Source organism: Phascolarctos cinereus, unplaced genomic scaffold (assembly GCF_003287225.1).
Source record: "Phascolarctos cinereus isolate Bilbo 61053 unplaced genomic scaffold, phaCin_HiC Scaffold_726;HRSCAF=1367, whole genome shotgun sequence".
Taxonomy (NCBI): domain Eukaryota; kingdom Metazoa; phylum Chordata; class Mammalia; order Diprotodontia; family Phascolarctidae; genus Phascolarctos; species Phascolarctos cinereus.
This window is the reverse complement of record NW_027556098.1, coordinates 142,172,121-142,180,004: the sequence shown is the minus strand read 5'-3', so window position 1 is coordinate 142,180,004 and position 7,884 is coordinate 142,172,121.

The window sequence follows — 7,884 nt, the reverse complement described above, 5'->3', positions numbered from 1 at the left end:
TCATTATAAGCACCCTCCTCAAATTAAAAAAAAATGAAGCAGGTACGTACAAGTACGCACTTTACCGAGGTACTTGCTCTCATATTTCTTCACATAATGAATAACCCTAAAGCTTTTGGGATATGATTCTATTTACAGAATCTTATTATAAACATAGATTTTCCCCAGACATCAATTTCTAAAAGCAAGACCGAGCTTCATGTTTTTCATCCTTCGATGTCCTGTCTGTCTTCCAGTAGCTTCTAAGCAATCAAAGCGAGATGACTCAGTAACAGCCACGCCCTGTTTTTGTTAAGCCCCAGAACAGGCTCAGAATTCCTATTAAAACACTTTTTGGAGGCTGGGTTGATGCTCCTCCTCTGAGCAAGTGCCCACTTTACACCCCCCTATGATCTAACATAGTAATTAAACTATAACGCTACAGCAGTAATAGAGGGGTTAGCTTTATTTTCTGCTCAGCAGGAATTTGCTCTGAAATGCATTTCCTTTCATGTTTAAATGAATGTATCACAAGTATTGTAGTTGAATAACTGAGGGGAAAAACCAATTATCTTCGCTTCAGCTAATTTTTCTCTTTTCCCACAAACAGGCATTTTCTCCATCAGGAGAGAATGAAATTGACAAGAACAGAAGGCCTTAGTTCAAATAGGAACAGCAACCACATGGTACTCTGTCAAGACAGTGACTTGTTCTTCTTCTGCTCTGGCTAGAGACCCAAGGGTCAAGGGTAACTTTCTTTACTTAACTGAAGGGAAAAGAAAGCCCAGAGCAATAAATTTACTTCCCCAGTGTCAACAGCAAGGTGGTAGTCAGCTCTCTTTAAGTCTATGTTCTCTTTATCTCTTCCTCTTAATAACAAAAGTAACTTACATGTATAATAATTCTCATTTGTGTAGGACTTTAAGGTTTACAAAGCACTTTTCCCAGAGCAACACTGTAAGGAAATCATTGCAAAAATTGCATACTTATTTCATAGATGAAGAAACAGGTTTTTTACATCTTATGACTACTTCTCTATTGGGGAATAGATCTTACACTTGTGTCATTTCCTCATAGTTTAGGGATGACAAGTTTTAATTAGAAATAATTGTAGAAATGTTTTATTGTCGTTCAGTTGATTCAGTCACGTCTGACCCTTTGTGACCCCATTTTGGCTTTTTCTTGGCAAAGATACTAGAGTAGTTTGCCATTTCCTTCTCCGGTTCATTTTTTATAGATAAGGAACTGAGACAAACAAGGTTAAGTGATTTACCTAGGGTCACACATTTAATAAATGTCTGAGGCCAGATTTGAACTCAGGAAGATGAGTCTTCCTGATTTAAGGCCCAGTACTCAATTCGCTATGCTACCTACCTACCACAGTAGAAATGGTTGCCTTTCCCAAGTATGTTTCTTTCCTCTTGATTTTCTATGTATCGCATTTTATTTTTCAAAAGCTCTTTCTTTTCATGCAATCAAACCCACCTATTTTTCTCCTTTGCCTTCTCTGTTTATTGCATAAATCTGAATTTTGCTCTTCTCTTTAACTGTGCACATACAGTGCATATGTAATCTCACTTTCTTTAATTTTAAGAAATTTTAAACATATTTGGATTATTGATTCTGGAATTTATTATGGAAAACAGTGTGAGATTTGGATCTAATCCCATTTTTATCATAATGCTATTGATTTTCCCAACAAAGGATATATATATATATATATATATATATATATATATTATATATATATAGACATTTCTGGAAAAAGAAAATGCAAGTCATCAATAACATCCTGAAAATTAGTCATCCTCTGATAATTAGAGAAATGCGAATCCAAACAGCTTAAAGGTACTGCCTTATACCTGAATTAAGAAAGATAGTTGAAAACCATAAAATTCAATGCTGTCAGTTTTGTAGAAGTAACTGACACACCACCACACTGCCAGTAGAACAATGATCTAGTACAATCCTTTGATATTTTATTTTCCAGTAAGAGACTTAAACAGCTCATCTCCTTTAACCAAATGATTCTACTATGGAGACTATGCCCTCAGGTTGGTACTGGTCAAAACAAAAACCAACAGACACATTTTTATACTTATCCATGATACCAAAGCGCTGTAGCAAAGCCATGTCTAACAATTGAAGAATGGGTGAACAAATTGTAGCTTATATATGGAATACTATTGTGCTATAACGAATAACATATATGAAGAATACAAAGTAATATGTGAAGACAAATAAGATATGAATAAAATACACATTAACCAAAATTACATTGAAGATTATAATGATAATGATGATGATGATGGTGATGATGGCAACAGTGATGATGATGTTGGTGATGATGATGAAAGCAACAAAGATCTGGAAAACTACAGAGGAGAAAAAGTTTAGAAGGGGACCCAGAAGCAAACAGAATGTTTTATTATTATCTTATTGATGTTAATATGTATTTAAAATGTGTCACTATTTCCTTAGAGTATTTTGTAATTAATTATATTTAAATTTCTTGAATGCGTCTTAGCATATTGATTCCCAGTGTGCATCTTATAGCTATTCTGAATGGGATTTCCCTTTCTGTTATTTCCTCTTGACTTTTGTTATTGCTATGTTAAAATGCTGAGGATATTTGTGGATTAATTTTGTAGCCTATTCCTTTACTAGACAGCTAGGTGGTACAGTGGATAGAGCTTGAAGAATCACTTTCCTGAGTTCAAACTGACCTTGGACACTTACTAGCCGTGTGACCCTATGCAAGCCACTTAACCCTGTTTGCCTCAGTTCCTCATCTGTAAAATGAGCGGGAGAAGGAAATGGCAAATCACTCCAGCATCTTTGCCAAGAAAAGCCCCAAATGGGGTCACAGACTGAAAGGACTAAAGAACAAATAAAAACTCCTTTACTAATGCTATTAATTAGTTTCTTTGTTGATTCTCTGGTGTTTTTTTTTTAAAGTACACTGCTCTTGGGTCTGAAAATCTAACTTTGGATCATCCTGAAAAATTTAATGCATTCAATTTTTGTGTTTTGTCTTACTGCTATCACCAGCATTTTAGAACCAGGTTAATAACTAGGTTAAGAGGGTGAATGGTTGTGCTTGCTTTGCTCCCATATTTACTAAATAAATTTAAAATATTTTTTCTCTGTAACAATATTTAGATACACATATTGTGCCATAGTAAAAATGGACCTTATATTCCTGGGCCTTTTTAAAAGAATTTTTAATATAAATGAGCTTTAGTTTTATATTTTGTAAAAGGCTTTATTTTTTTCCTCTGCTGATAAAATCACATGGTTTTTGTTTGGATAATTTATACTTATTGTTTCCATAATGATTAACCGTCCTTCCATCCCTGATAGATAGCTGTAATTTGGTTGTAGTGAATATTTTGGATTATTTTTTCTGTCAACTTTTGGCCAGGATTATATTGAAAATTTCATGTTAATATACATTAGTGTATTGGTCTGAACCTTTCTATCTTTGCTTTATCCCTTTCTGGTTTAGATATTAAGACAATATTTGTCTCACAAAAGGAGGATGACAATTTTTTTACTTTTCCATTTTTGAGATTAGTTTATATATCTATGACTCCATCTGATCTGGTGGTTCTCTCCCCTTAGAGCCTTTGATAGTTGCTTTATGACTTATGCAATATCAGTTTTGTGCTTGGGTTGTTTAAGATTTATATTTCATGTACAAATTTATCAATTTGAAAGTTTCATATTTTTGTAGATAATCTACTTCTTTTAAATTCTCATTTTAAAGTACTTAATTTTATATGGTAGGTCCTAATAGTTATTTCTTCTTTGTTTATTTTGATTTCTCCTTGTTCATTATAAAACTTTGGGTAATTTGATCTTCCTTTCTGCAAATTTTTGATCACTTTAGCTAAAGATGTATTAGTTTGGTTAGTCTCTAAAAATCAACTTTAAGTTTTATTGGTCATTTTTGGTAGCATTTTTCTTCTTTTTATCTCTTTTTCTACTAATTTTCTAATTTTCTTTTGCATTTTTTGGCTATTATCTTTTAACTAAAACTTAGTATGGCTTGAAGTTTGAGTTAATACTAATGCCAACTATATATATATATATATATATTATATATATATATATATATATATATATATATATATATATATATATATTTAAAACTTTTATTGGAGTCAAGAAGAGTAAGGGAGGATAAGCATATTTGGAAAGTGAAGTCATTATTATTATAAACCAGTATTGAATTATTAGGAGGAAGTGTGGGAACATGGAAAGAACACTGGCTCTGGAATTAGAAGACTGGGTTCAAATTCTGTCTCTGTTGCTGTATGGCATTAGGAATGTCACTTAAAGTGACTGGGTTCCAGTTTCCCTAAATATAAACTGAGAGAGTTAGACTAGCTGGCCTTTTATATCCTTTCTCACGGAATCTCTGAGATTTTGTGATCTACTTAGAAAAAAAAGTAATGCAAGAACAATCTCATTTTCTATTTTTGTGTGTTTGAGTTGCTAGATAAGAGAAATATAAGAGATATTTATTTCAATTACAGTAAAGTATCTGACAAAGTATATAATTATATCTTTGTGGACCACCTGAGGATTTGTGAGCTTGATAGTAATGCCATTAAGTGGATTCTAAAGTGATTTAGTAGCTATCCCCAAAAGGAAGGAACCATATGGTGTGATTGTTATAGGACTTAGTACCCAGAACTGATCTTTTTTGATACTGTAGCAGTAACTTGAATGAAGGCACAGGTGATAGAAACATTTGCCAAATTTGTGCATAATACCAAGCTGGAAGGAATACAGAATGGATGCATTTGTTTGACAGGTTTGGGACCTCAAATGATTTTAACAGACTGGGAGAACAGGCTGAAAAGAACAGGATGAAATTTAAAGGGATAAACGTTCTGCAATTAGTTTGAAAAGATTAGTTAGGTATACATATATTTGCATATATGTGGAAAGAGAGAGAAAAGAGAGAGAGAGAGAGAGAGAGAGAGAGAGAGAGAGAAAGAGAGAGAGAGAGAGAGAGAGAGAAAGAGAGAGAGAGAGAGAGAGAAATGCTAGAAATCAATACTTCATGTGTAAAAAAAGAGAGACCTAAAGATTCTAGTGAAATAGGAGGCAGTAGGGTGGTGTAAGTTAAAAAATGCTATATGATTTTACTTCAGTTGAATCATCTATGACCTTATGGGTATGGATACTACCTGTAAAGATGCTGATCCCAACCCATTTGTGCCTTTTCACATTACATAACTCATCCATGTCCTTCCACAAATCTTCACCAATGATGTGAGTATAAAAGTTGGGATAAGGATATCCCAAGCTTACACAGGTTACATCTCCTCCTGAATCTACATATGGAAGGAGCAAGCCCTCTGTTTGATGGAATTCATTTGATGTAGTTTGTTACATACTCAACTATTATAAAAAAACAATTAATCTCTTCTTGATTTAGCTTGAACCCCCATTTTTCCGCTACTACCCTTCACACACACACAATGATCCTCAATGCATAGTATTAAACCATTCACTACTAATGACCCTGTGATTTATTAATATAATCAGAACACAACAAATTTAAATAGATATGAAAAACAATGCTTCAAACAGCAGGCTGGCATAACATTGCATCATGGCTTAATTTATCTTGTCTCAGTGGATCTGAGAGGAATGGAAGGAAAATGGATTTAGAAGATTCAAAAATTAGTGAGGCTCCCACATTGCATTGCCCCAAGGAACAAGAAGGGGAAAGAAGGGTGCTTGAAATTTACTTGTTCTCACTCACTGAAGCTGCTGGTTGGGTCTCAATCCAGTCTTGACTGCATTGCTAGTGTCTGCCACTGTTTGCTTCTTCTGGTTATCTCCTACTGAATCTACTCCCACTGAGCAACTGCTTTTCTTTCAGTCTTGCCTTCATTTCTCCATGAATATTCTATAAAGAGATTTTAATTCATGTTTTGCCTTTCCTTGCTTGCATTCACCTAATGCTTCCTGCCAAGTACAGACAGTTCTCTCTTTAAGTGAGTAGATCTTTCTGCAGACCTCTAAGTAAAGTGATTTTTTTTAGTAGTGTGAATTTACCTACAGATTTGAGGGAAGGAGGGAAGAAAGAGAACCAGGTCCCATGGGGGTGGGCTGTCACATAGTTCAAGGACACTTGGGGGCTGGGGACAGAGAAGCAAGAGCAGGAAGAGGAACACAGGGGCCAACCAACTTGAGGCCTGGCTAGAACCAGGAGGAAGAGCACACAGGGAGCAGACACATGGGTGGGTGGGCAGCATATGGCAAAGGTCTCCTCTCTCAGTGCTTGAGGTCTCAAGCCTAATCCAACTTGGGAACCATAGTGGCTGCCTGTTTGCCCATCAATTCTTCTGCTTTCATTTGGAAGGTTTTTATTTTTATTTTTAATTTGAATGCTTATTTATGTCTTTTTATGGGATGTGTGTGTGAAGCTGTGGGGGTGTTGGAGACACTTGCCAAGCTGAGGGGCAGGAGCAGAGAGAGAGAGAGAGAGAGAGAGAGAGAGAGAGAGAGAGAGAGAGAGAACGAGAACAGTACTGTTCTGCACAGTGAAGTTAACATTGGTATTTAACATTGGTGGGGTTTTCTTTGAATCTATGTTTCTTTTAGAATTTTTTGCATAAAGTTGATTTTCCATAATGCCAATTAACATAAAGTGAGAACTATCTGTATAACAGGAAAAGTATGAAAGCCAGAGTGGTTTCCTTCTCTTTGGGTGAAGTCTCTCCAAGGGCAAAACAAAATGGAAACCTGAGAACTCTGGAAAATGTATTAACACACTCATTTCTCAGTTTACTCTTTCACTATGATCTGTTATGCTAGTTTTCTCAAGAGTCATAGAGGCTATCCTACATCATTTTTTCCTTTTCTTAGGTTTGAGGAGAAAATAAAAGTTTTATTTCTTTTGCTATTTGCTAGGAGCTGAGTTGTGTAAAGTAGACAGTACCCTCCCTAAGTATTTGGTATTGTTGTTGGTGATATCTGGGGGAAATTACCCACAATCCTTATACCTACATTTTTATTAATAAACCACCAAGAGGGGAAATGTTACAACTTCTGGTTTTTATTTTTTCATTTGTTTATTTTTTGGAAATATAGACATCACTGGGAATCCTGGAGTTTTAATGAATTCTTCAGTGAATTGTTTCTGAAATTTTGTAGATGAATAATGTGTTATGGTATCTTGGAAAGAACATTGGATTTAAAGTCAGAGGACCTGGGTTCAAGTGCTCTACTTTATCCTACCATGAGCAAATCTCTTTGATTCTTTTGCCTCAGTTTGCTTATCTGTAAACTTATCTGTAAATCAGACGATCTCTGGTATCCCTTAAAGCTTTCAATCAATGATTTCATGATTTTAGATTCTGGTCTTCCTGACAGAAGAAAGATGATATTAGTTCAGTGTTTCAGGTTGGAAACATTGCACTGGGGTCTCTGACATTTCTTGGAACTACATGTGTGTTGAATTGGGCTGAGCTAGTGCTGCTTTTGACAATCACCCCAGTGAAACTTCAGGGACTCAGTAACTGGCCCTCCTGTCTAACGAAAGTGTTCCATTATTCTTTCATCCAACAGATGATGTTGGTATTCTTTTCACAGCCAAGTATGTATTTCATTCATTATTCATACAGAAGGAATATGCAAAGAAAGGGGAAAAGTACAACCCAGGACAAGGAACATTGGTGATTTAAATTAATTTTCAGTAAAGTATACAATATCTAGTCTTTTACTGAAATGTTTTTCTTTGGTGAAAGCAAGGTAGGATATGGGGCACTCAGTATCTGAAAAGAGAGGCTAGAGCAACATAGATCAGGGGAAAAGGCTGAGGAAAGAAGGGGATCTGAAGACAAATTTTGCTCTGATCCTACACAGAAAAAATGGTCATTC